Source organism: Manacus vitellinus, unplaced genomic scaffold (assembly GCF_001715985.3).
Source record: "Manacus vitellinus isolate BGI_N305 unplaced genomic scaffold, ASM171598v3 scaffold_24_pilon, whole genome shotgun sequence".
NCBI classification, from domain to species: domain Eukaryota; kingdom Metazoa; phylum Chordata; class Aves; order Passeriformes; family Pipridae; genus Manacus; species Manacus vitellinus.
The window spans coordinates 3,685,992-3,696,922 of NW_021939798.1; the positions used below are offsets into that span (position 1 = coordinate 3,685,992).

At 37.5% G+C, this 10,931-nt stretch overlaps 1 protein-coding gene across 1 annotated transcript in view; it reads left to right on the forward strand.

Annotated features, from left to right (window-relative positions):
- The first annotated feature begins 2,590 nt into the window (after nt 1-2,590).
- The window catches only part of B3GNTL1 (UDP-GlcNAc:betaGal beta-1,3-N-acetylglucosaminyltransferase like 1), a 105,508-nt gene continuing 97,167 nt past the window's right edge, over nt 2,591-10,931 (forward strand). Inside the window, exons 1-2 of the mRNA XM_029960017.1 lie at nt 2,591-2,629; nt 7,357-7,421. The gene's annotated coding sequence lies outside the window, so the exon portion shown is untranslated. The remainder of the gene's footprint in view (nt 2,630-7,356; nt 7,422-10,931) is intronic.

A 10,931-nucleotide genomic window follows, 5' to 3' on the forward strand; every position in this document is an offset into this window, starting at 1 on the left:
AGGTGCCAACTGCAACACTTAAGCCAGAGTGCAAATGTAGTAATGGAGTAGGGAGAAATGAAAGTTTAGATTTTTGATTCATCCTTGGCCTAAAATAAAAGTATACACAGAAAACCAGTAAGCTGAGCAAGAATGGTGGAACCTGAGGAAACTCCAGTGTACAACATCAGCAGTGCTCTGGTACATTAATCATATCTCTGAGTGCAGTTATTTGTGTGGATTTGTTGTTTTTTCAGGTTTTACACAGAGGTGTCATCAGCAGTTCAGCTCTGTACCTTAGTTTGGCAGCTCTGCATGGTGGGCATAGTTCTGTGGAAGAAGAATTTGCTCTCAGTAATGTGCTCAGGAGCATAGTAATGTATTATGTGTTATTATGTCGAGTTCAGAGCACCTCAGTGCCAGCAGGTGTTTATGGGTGTTTTATATGTGCTGTATATAAGTACTGGGTTTTTCTGCTTTCAGTTCAAACTGAACAGGGAGGTCAAACATCATCTTGCTATTTTGCACTGCTGTTCTGACTTAAAACAGGAGTTCACTATGGAAAAAAAGCAAAGAAGTTCCAGTTCTCAAGCCAACGGCAAGCTCATTTGTGATGGTGTAGTCAAATTTTTACTGAGTGAATCAGAAAACAAAAAATAACTGATTTTTCTGGATGTACAAAATAGTAGCAAATTTATGTTGTCATTGAAAGAGTTGTGGAGCCCTTTTTTCCTGAATAAGTGTGTTAGATTCATTAATGTGTGTACCTTATTCATGACTGCGTAAGGTTGTATTTTAATTGCCATCTTGACACAAAGGATATTAAAATCCTGAGTAAATTGAATATTAGTTTAGAATCTCAGATTTGTGGCTATTTTGTAGTCTCAAAGTACAGTTCTGAAATAACCTTTTTTGTCTGTGTGTTATAATTATTGGGTAATCAATTTCTCTCTTTTTTTTTTTGTTTCTCCTTATTTTATTTATTTACCTCTCCAAAACACAAGTCAAAGGCCTGCTTTGCTTAAAATTTTAGGAAGTTTTCTTTCTACTTCATTTAACTAGCCCTTTCACCTGCTACATCATCCTGCCAAAGATCAGGAGGTTCATTCATTTTAGACAAGTTTACTATTTTATTTGGTGGTGAAATATTGTTAATTATTGTCCCATACATCCTGCTCTGTCCTACCTGTGCTCCTCAGTGTTTAAAAATCTGCCTACTAATATATTCATCTGTGTGTATCCACACGATTTACATGTGCTCACATGGCACTAAATCGTGAATAATTCAATTTCAGGATCCCTCCAGTATTTTGTTTCCTGAGGTTCTCACCTGCTCACAATAGGGACTAATCCTCTCTTTCTTCCAACCATGTGTTTATGGTTACCCCACACAATAAGGAGTTTAAGTTCTGTTTCTAGGGACTTCTTGAAATGTCCCCTGAGACTTTTTATGAGTTACTTAGGCCCTTAAGTTCCTCATCTATCAGCAATTTTAACAGGTACAGGCTTGGGCTCTCCCTTTACAAACATAGCCAGTGTATTACTGGGCTAATTCCTCAGCACTTGGAATTCTGTGAAAGGAATATGTTCTTTTTTTTTTCCCAGAATTTTGGGGGTTGTTGGCTTTTTGGGGATAATTAGAATGGTGGGGAGTAACTGAACAGAGAAACCCCTCGTCTCTGATTTCTAACCAACTTTAAAATGTCTCAGATGGGTTTTCCTGTTTTGTGTGCACGTCTGAACCAAGAGGCTGTAGGAGGAGAAGCTGCAATTGGGATGGCAGAGTATGGAACTACATCATACAGCAACTTCTGATGTGCTTATGAGCACTTGTAGATTGAATAATTTTTAGAAACTTGGCTAGAGCCCAAAGGTCCAGGCTGCATATTTGAACATCTCCAATTAGGTAGTGTGTTTAAAGAAAAATTAAAGAATAATATATATATGTGGAAGACAGAAGTAAAGAGTGTCTTAAGAAATGCAGGAAAACCATGAATAGGTTAGGATGGTATTACTGATGGCTTTTTTTATGGATTTGGTTCAGTGGCCTCTCCTGTTTCATTGGACTTCTGCCAAAAGCATCTTGTAGAACTTTTAATTTTTAAAAAAACTTCGATAGAGCAAAAAGCAAATCATATATTTATAATGAAAATAAAGGTTCTTTGCCTGCATGTTTTTAAGATGAGTTTTTTTGGTGAAAGTTAGTTTCAGAAGGATCTGGCACTTCCCCTTTTTAATAAATGTTCTTATACTGTAAGTAAACAAAAATAGTGCTTACTGACATGCACATGGATTTTTGTTTGGTTTTTTTGTAGTCTGTCATTGTGCCTGTTCACAACAGTGAATGCTGGTTAGATGAATGCTTGAAGTCAGTTTGGGAACAAGATTTTGAAGGAACCCTGGAGCTGTCAATTTTTAATGATGCCAGTAAGGTATGTTTCAGACCTTCCTTAAAATAGTGTCCAAGTAAAAGCTGTCTCTGACAGGAATTTTTGGTTTAGTTCACCATAAAAACTGAAATAGCTGCATCTATGACATTATTTTTTCTAGGATGGGTCAGCTGAAATAATTGAAAAATGGAAGATCAAGTTGGAAGAAGTTGGTATTCCAGTAATCATTGGGAGTAATGATTCATCTGAACCCCGAGGTGGTATGTAGCTTAATAGAGATTTTGTGAGAATTAGATTTTTATTGCAGGCACTTTCTGGGTTTTAGTTTGAGAAGTGTCTTTGTAGCCATTTGCATTGCAATGGAAAAAAGCCACGTTGTTTTCCAGAGCTCTCCCTTCAAAAACTCATTCCAATTTAGAACTTGGCCCTGTTGGTTTGGGATGTGTAGAATTTGTTTATATGTCCAGGAAAGAAGAACTTGGCTTAGCACTTGTGCTCTACTCTGCAAAAGAATTTTGTTTAATTGTAGTGTACACAATGTTGTTAATGCTTACAGTTTTGCTGTGGCTTTCTGATATCTGATTTGTCTTCAGGAGATGGGTTTTAAGAAAAAAGAAATGTAAGATTTTGTACATGAAGATTTAAAAAGTGTATGCATTTCTTTCAGTCTTGTAAAATAGGCCTTGAAATTGAAAAAAAAATACATTTTCGATCCCTTTGATGATCAAATATAAACAGAGGTTTCAGAATAGTTTTGATTGAGCTAAAAGCTCTCACTGAACTCCTAAGTATTCACTCAGAGGGCTAACCCAGTGTGTTTACTGAGCTGCCAGATACGTGTATGATGTGATTCCCTGTTGATTTACATGCTCATGTGAATCACATTTACCCACTGCAGGAGATTACAAACAAATCTCTGCAAGAGATTTTCTTTTGCTTAATTTGGTTGGTTTATCTTTAGGGTTTTTTAGCACAAAAGCTTCCTAAAACATAAAATAGAAACACAAGCCCGTTGCTCTTTGAAGAAGCTGCCGTTGAGTGACACTGAAGTTGGAAGATCATGTCTGTGGAGGAGAACAGCAGGACAAAGCAGGAACAGTGTGCTCACATTTTGTGGGGGAGCTCTGGAACTAATGTTTCTGTCATTCTGGACTTTGTTGCAATGAGTAGACAGGGAGGAATTGTTATAAAACTGGTCCGAATTTGTGTCTGTCAAGTCATCTCGCTTAGAAGTCACGCTTTGGAAACACCGTAATACCAAAAGCTGGACAGTTTCTGCTTTTTAACTAAATGCCCTTTTTGTAAGTGGAAAGAAACCAAAGTTTATTAGAGTCTCTTCAAAATGATCCTCCTATGCAAAAGCCCAGTTCTGTTTCAGGAGGTTTAATTTTCATCCCCAGTCGAAACATGCAAATAAATTGGGAGTTTGGGCACTGAATTAATCTACAACCTGGTATAGGCCCTGGGCTTTATTTACTGTCATTTATCTGACTGTAGACTTTACAGCTGGTTTTAAACAGTTGTCAGACCCAGCAATACTGAAGTAACACAGCATAACTGTTACTATAAATATTTTTAGTATCTTAGTATCTCTAGCATGAACTGGTGTTGTTTTGACAGTGCAGCTCTTGCAATATTAGCATTATTGGGCTGGTGATGAGAAAAGGCAGACAGGGTTTGTAGAGGGAATTTTTCTCTTTTGGGCCGCTGATACAGCTGGAATTGAGCAATGTCAAGAATTACTTGTATTCCTGGAAATTTGTCTTCTTTTTTTCCCTCCCTCCACTGGGGGTGATCAGTCTCCTTTCAAATCTCACTTCTCTTAGTAGTTGATGATCTAGAAGCTAAGAAGGTTGCAATTTCTCAAAGCAAAGAATAATCCCAGAGGTTGTTAATTGTGATACTTTGTTGATTAGTAATGTTTTTGTTAATACTATCGTGTTGTGTAACATCTTTTCCATTTTTATAAACATTTTCTATGTCTAAAGTCTTGTTGCTTATAGAGTGCTGTATCAGTTGTGTATAAACTAGTTTTTAGTTTGCCAGAACACACAGGCACAATGCTCTGATAATAACTTGTGTTAGAATTCTGACTTCAGTTCACCTTTGCACTTCAGGAAACTGAACCTAAAAATGAGTTCCTGTTGTGAATTCCAAGTACATTGTGCCATTAGGGATATGTCAGGTTATATTTTGGCTTAACATGCATTTCTCAGCGTTGGTGTAGCTGCAACCTGAGCAGATCTTTAATTAATTGGGGATGGGGGATGCAGCTGTGAGCATTGTTTTAAACAACAGTATGAAATGCATAGTTGTGCTGAAAAAACAAAGCTCATTCATGTGGAAGTCACTCTCAGGCCACCATTAAAACAAAGGCATCTTTCCTTCACAGTTGTTACATTTTAGGAGCAGGTTACTTGAAATCCATAGTATTTGTTTGCTTTCAGTGATTTACTTTTATTATGTTAAGGACTAGGTACAACTGTAAGGAGTCTTGCCTTTAAAAGAAGATGCTTTGGTACAGAAACAATGTCCTAGTCAGGCTTCACATCTTCAACTATTTACACAAGATTAGGATTTATTTCTGATTCTTTTCTAACATGTAAAAGAAAGGGGGGGGAGAACCTAGAAAAAAAGAAAGGGTCACTTGCCTAAAAAAAGGAAACCTTTTTCTTTCCAAGAGTGAGGAATGTTAATATCTCACTGAGGCTTAAGTTTTTACGGCTGTAACCATGGTAACAGGCTCTTTTCACCAAGTAAGCAGGCCTTACAAAACTCAGAGACCTGGCACAAACATTTCATTTTGTTCAGTAGAGTAATATTAAAGATATTTTTTTTTACTCATGCCAAACATAGAATTTGTTGTGGCAAAGCAATTTTTAATGCCTTGTTTCTTCTATGGGGATTTATATCTCCCTTATTAATAATTTAAGAAATATGTGTATTTTCTTCTCTCCTCTCTAAAAAATAGCTGGAAAGCTTCAGGATGGTTCTGTCTTAATCCGAGAAAGAAATATTTTCCAACTCTCTCTCATAACAAATACTAGATATTTCATGATTTTATTTCAAGTGGTTTATTTGAAAATGACATCTGAAATATTTCAAGAAGTTCATAGAGTAAGATAGTTATCATGTAAAAAATTGTCATCTTGTAGTTGCTTTTGAGTCTCCTTCACTTTTTTCCTTCAATTTTGGTTCTTTATCCTTCATTATTGTCAGCTGAAGGTGGTTGAAATATTGGGGTATGGCAATGAAATTAATTGAAATGTAAGTACAGGCTATTTTACACTTGGTAATTGCTGTAAAGTATGAACTGTATGATGGTGCTGATTTGTTTGATGTTGGGCAAATTTTAATTCTGTCCTGTTTTTCTGTCCTGTTCTTTTACCTCTTGCTTTAGTAGGGACCTCCTCAGCATTGGGGTTTTGCTGGCTTGGCATGTCCAGACCTGCTGAGCTGCAATCAGTTGTTTCCCACTAAAACTGCCCGTGCCAGGATTCAGCTCTGCTGTTGGGGCAGCTCCTGTCTTTGCCAGCTGCTTTTTCCCTGCCAATAGGAAGGAGACTGAGAGTCACTGTATATGTGAGATTAGATATTCATATGTGTATAAAAGGTAGTGGGTAATTAAACTGTAAGATCATAAGTCCAAGAAATCCACGATGAAGAGACATTAAGGTGAGGATTAAAGTACATAAGAGTAACAGAGTTATAAGGAAGAGACTTTATTGGTAGTGTTCTGGTGGTAGTTGACATAATGTTCCTTGGAGGCAGCAAGAAATGCAGTCATAAGTCTTTTTCTGTACTTGGACAACTCAGCAAAATAGCCAAGGAGCACGTGCATTGCAGCTCAGGGAACCTTTGAGCCCAGTTAAATTTATTCCCTGAGCCAACTTAAACTTTATCACATAAAAAGAGTAGAGAATTAGAGAAGTCTGCATTTTTCAAATGCAAAATCTGAAACTTTGGGGATAATGTTAGTTAAAATTATTCTCCTCTGCTTCATGGTGGGATTTTTTGGCTTTACATTTCCAGTTTTCCCATTAAAGAATAAAACTCCCATATTGTATTGTGTATCTTCACATCATTTGGTTTGCAAGTCAGGGCACTCTTTTGCTGGATTCCCTGACTTGGTTCCATAAATACTTCAAAGCTGAAGTGTTATATATGTGACCAAGTGGAATCCATATAGAATTTTCCAGAATGATGCTGGATACAGTGTGGTCTTTTCATATAATGCTGCCCAGGAGAAGAATTCAGAATGTTCTTAGGTAGACCTTGTCTACCAGCAGAAATTATCCCAGGTAATCTCTCCTGCCTTGCAGATGTATTTGATGTTATGGTATAAATTAGCTTGTGCTCCTTGTGTATATCTAATCAGTCCTGCTTTGGCTCCCCTCTGCATTACAAAGGCCACTTGAAGTTTTTGTGTTTGCAAACTTTATATTTAACAAGCATCACAGAACAGAACTTAATTTTTGAGTCCTTCCGAGGACCTGTCCCCCTGATGGGAAGAACAGCAGTTTCTGGATCTTTCTTTGCCTCTTTTATGATTTGTTGGTATTTGTTATGACTTTAAAGATGAATGTTTATACAGCCAAGGGTTTTCAGCACCTGCTCTTTGCAGGGGATGGAACTAAGTTCCTTCCAACCCAAACCATTCTGGGATTCAATGATCTGATGTTCTGGATGTGAAACCTAAACAGCTGGACTTCTCAAGATATGTATTACATATTATATCTTTATGGAGGGCCAGCAAAAGTATTCTAATTCTGCTTGATGGTAGAATGCTGATAATCACTCAGAGAAGAAGACTGAAGTAGGCATCCTATTTAAATATTTACAAATTACCTTGTTTTAAATATGGAAAAATCGTGGACTTTCTGTGATACCGATTCTCATATTTTCTTTCCTGTTCCTGACAATAGTAAGATTTAAAAAAATACAGTGGTAAAAACTACCCCATAATTTATCTTTGTTTTCTCAACAGTTGGATTTGCTAAAAATCAAGCAGTAATTCAGAGCTCAGGAGCCTATCTCTGCTTTCTGGATTCAGTAAGTTAACGCATTTTCTCTAACTTGGTTTTGTTGGTATAATTTTATTGGTTTTAATGTAGTTGTTAATTGTTTGATTTGCCTTAAAGACAAGCTGTTTAAAGGTGTTTGGGTGTTAAATGTGCTGGTTACTATTTATAGCTCCAAAGTCATCTTCCAACCTGTAGAAAGCCTCACACCATTCTTTGATTATATCAGATTCCACAGGCTGACGTGAGCAGGGCTGGACCAGGTTGGTATTTAGGTGTTTTCAGGATTTTTCTTTCCCACATTCTACAGAAAATTGTATTGAAACTAAGAGCTAATCTGTGGCTTTTTGATGCAAAACAGGAGAGGTCTCACCTTCCATCTTGAATTTTTTTCCCAGTCCTTTGTGGGATCCCTTCTGTGGAGCCATTCAGCTCAAAAACCCAGAGATAAGGATCATAAGGATCAGGCTTGATGTGTTAAAATTCTGTGAATTATTCAGTATACTGTTGCAGGACAGTTAAGAGGTTAAGAGGTACTATATTTCTGCTGACCCAAGGAAATGCAACTGAAATATCTTGTACCATATGAAAAATTACATTTTGCAGGTGGCTTTCTTGGCCTTTATTCTTGCTTTTGTTAAGTTATTACTGTGCTCAGTGTGCCTTGTAAAACGTGTTTATTTGAATTTGTCCTCATTTAATAGTTTGTTGGTTGGGGTGTGTGTGTGTGTGTTTGTTTGTTTTACAGAGTGTATTTTATGTAAATTTTTGTATATAAGTTTATGGAAGGCGAAGTAAATATTTCCTCTCCAGCACTGAGCATCGGCGTCCATTTCATAAACAAAGTGTGCTGAGGAAAGAGCAACACAAAAGCCACTGATGTGATTTTGGTCACCTGACTGGGCGGGTCATGGAAGAGTGGAGGGACCTCATAAATTATGCCAGTGAGTAACTGGAGTGATGCCAGTTGTGCTGAGGTGGATGAACTCAGGATCAAGTTCTTTTTGCTTTACTTGGGCAGAAACAAAGCCAAGTGCCATTTTGTCTATACAAATGATTTAACTCTCCTGTGTTTGGAGTCAGTGAGGCTGTTTATATATCTAAAATGAAAAAAACCCCAGATCTTATGATTTCCAAAGCTCAGGTATTCCAGGCTTGGACAGACCCCACATTGCAGGGGGCATTCCAGGCAGTCTGTATGAGTTGCATATGTACTTATGTTGACTGAAATGAATTGAGTCCACATGTACATGAATAAGAAATTAATGTACCATTGTCCCATGGAGCTTCATATCTTCTATCTCAAAATAATCTCCTGAGGCAAATTATAGGTTAGTCTTTCTTTTCAATCCAGACAGGTCGAATTGTTTGTAAATCACAAGCAGCAAGCTAGAGAATTAAATTCTCTAAATGAAATTAATTCATAGTTTTACAGTGATATCTTCAGAATTCTACATTTGTTATTTACCATGTACTGTACATCTTCATGCTGCTGTGTTGTTTCTGTTTGCTGGCTAACTATGCAGGAAAACAAAACATCAGGGAAACAAATTACAACTACTAAGGAATATAATAAGGAATAATAATTTTGTATTTCTGCAATGTTATCATTAGCATAAGCTTATATTTAATATAATTAAGATCTGCTTGAGGTGAGTTGAGAATTTTATGACTTACAGTGTGGATAAGCTTGGGAAGAGTTACAAAGATTTTCTGTTCTGTGCACTTTTATTTCTGCTTCAAAACAGAGGCATTCTGAGCTATCAGAAGCTTAATCTCGATGCAAAAGAAATATCAAAATTAATGAATAATTTGCATTAATTAAATGCATTTTCTGCTGTCTGTCCCTGTGACTAGCATTCTTTTTGCTGAAAACAGATCGGAGGAAATAAAAATGACTGTGGAAACCGCTCCAAGTCTAAAAATTGCTCAATGTTTTGGCTGTAGCTGGTCAATGTTGTGTGATAAATGCTGAAACACAGATGTTGCCAGCTGTTTAACAACTCTGCTTCCACACACCACCTACCTTCTTCACTGCACTCCCCAATCCAGTATCCAGCTCTCTAGGAAGGAATGCTGATATCAGCCCTCTGGAATGTGCTGCAGCAGTGCCAGGGAACTGACCTTCAGAAGTGCAGCCCCAGCTTCAGGTTTGCTGTAGGTGGATGTGGAGAGAAAACGGGGCTGGGAATGGGGATTTTGCATAAAGGTGGAGAAATACCCGGTGGCTCTTTGTGCATTACTCTGTCTTCTCGGAGTAAAAGGATGTAGGAACATATGTGGGAGCATCTTTGGAAGTACTGGCTCCAGAGAGACTGTTTTGCTTGCCACTCCAGCTGGAGTCAAGCTGCTTGTGTTATGTCTCTCAACACAGATTTGTGAGGACAACAAACTGGGAAGAAATGTGGAAAAAAAAGGTTGCAGAGCTCAGGACTGTCAGAATTTGATCAGCCCATTCTAGTATGAAGTGGCAGCTGTTTGACTAACAGCCATTGTGTAGTTTTTCTGCCATGGTTGCTCTTACAGATTTCACCTCTAAGCTACTGAGGCATTTTTTTCCCCCGCTGGGAAAACAAGTAGAAAAATTGAAGATACTTCACAAATTTTTCATATTTAACATTTATAGTATCAGGAAATGAGATCTAATTATGCAAAATATTTCAGTGTTAGCTTTACTCTCCTAAAACTATCTGCAGTTATGACTTTATCTACCAGTTTCATTGTGCTGTGGCTGTAGTTTGTCAGTTCTCTGGGGTCATGCCATCTTTGTTAGAAGCATTTCCCCAGCAGAACTCTTACACTAAAAATTCTGTTTGCTGCTTTGAACTGCTGTTTTCTTTGACATTCACTTAAACATGCCTATACTTGTGTAAAACTGTACTTCTTTAAAAAGGAACAAGCTTTCATTTCATCTTAATCATCTGTGGAGTTTCCAATTCTTTCAGGTTTAATCAGTGTGTTGTTGGGGATTGTTAAAGGAGAAATATAAAAATGTGTCCTTTTTTGACCTGCAGTATTTCAAAGCCAGTCATATTCACTCGAGTCCTTGACACGCTTGTTTTAGTCTTTTGAAAGGCTCTGTTGGCAGTGTATCACTATTCCAGAGATTCTCAGGCAGTTCAAAGATGTGACTCTAAACCGTGTCGCCACTAAGAGCTGAAAATGCCACAGGGACACAGCTGAGTTTTGTTCACCAACAGTGAATCCAGGACCACTGGATTTGACATTCCCATGTTTAAGTGGCAGCTGCTGACCTGAGCCTTTCTGGTTGTGAGATTTGCTTGTGTGATTTAAGTTGGGAACGGTAATTTTTAAATTGCTGTGAAATTTCGTGTGTTCCTTGAGTTTCAAGTTCAAACCCACTTCCTCGAGGGGCTGTTGATAAAGGTCTGGGAGGAAGGAGGTTGGACCTCAGCTAAATGTTTCAGCCTTCAATATAGCATTCAGTTATAAACAGAGCTGCTTGGTTTTACTGTTTCCATAACCTGCTGGGTTTGAAAACATGGATTTCTTGTTAGTTGCCATTATATATATATATACA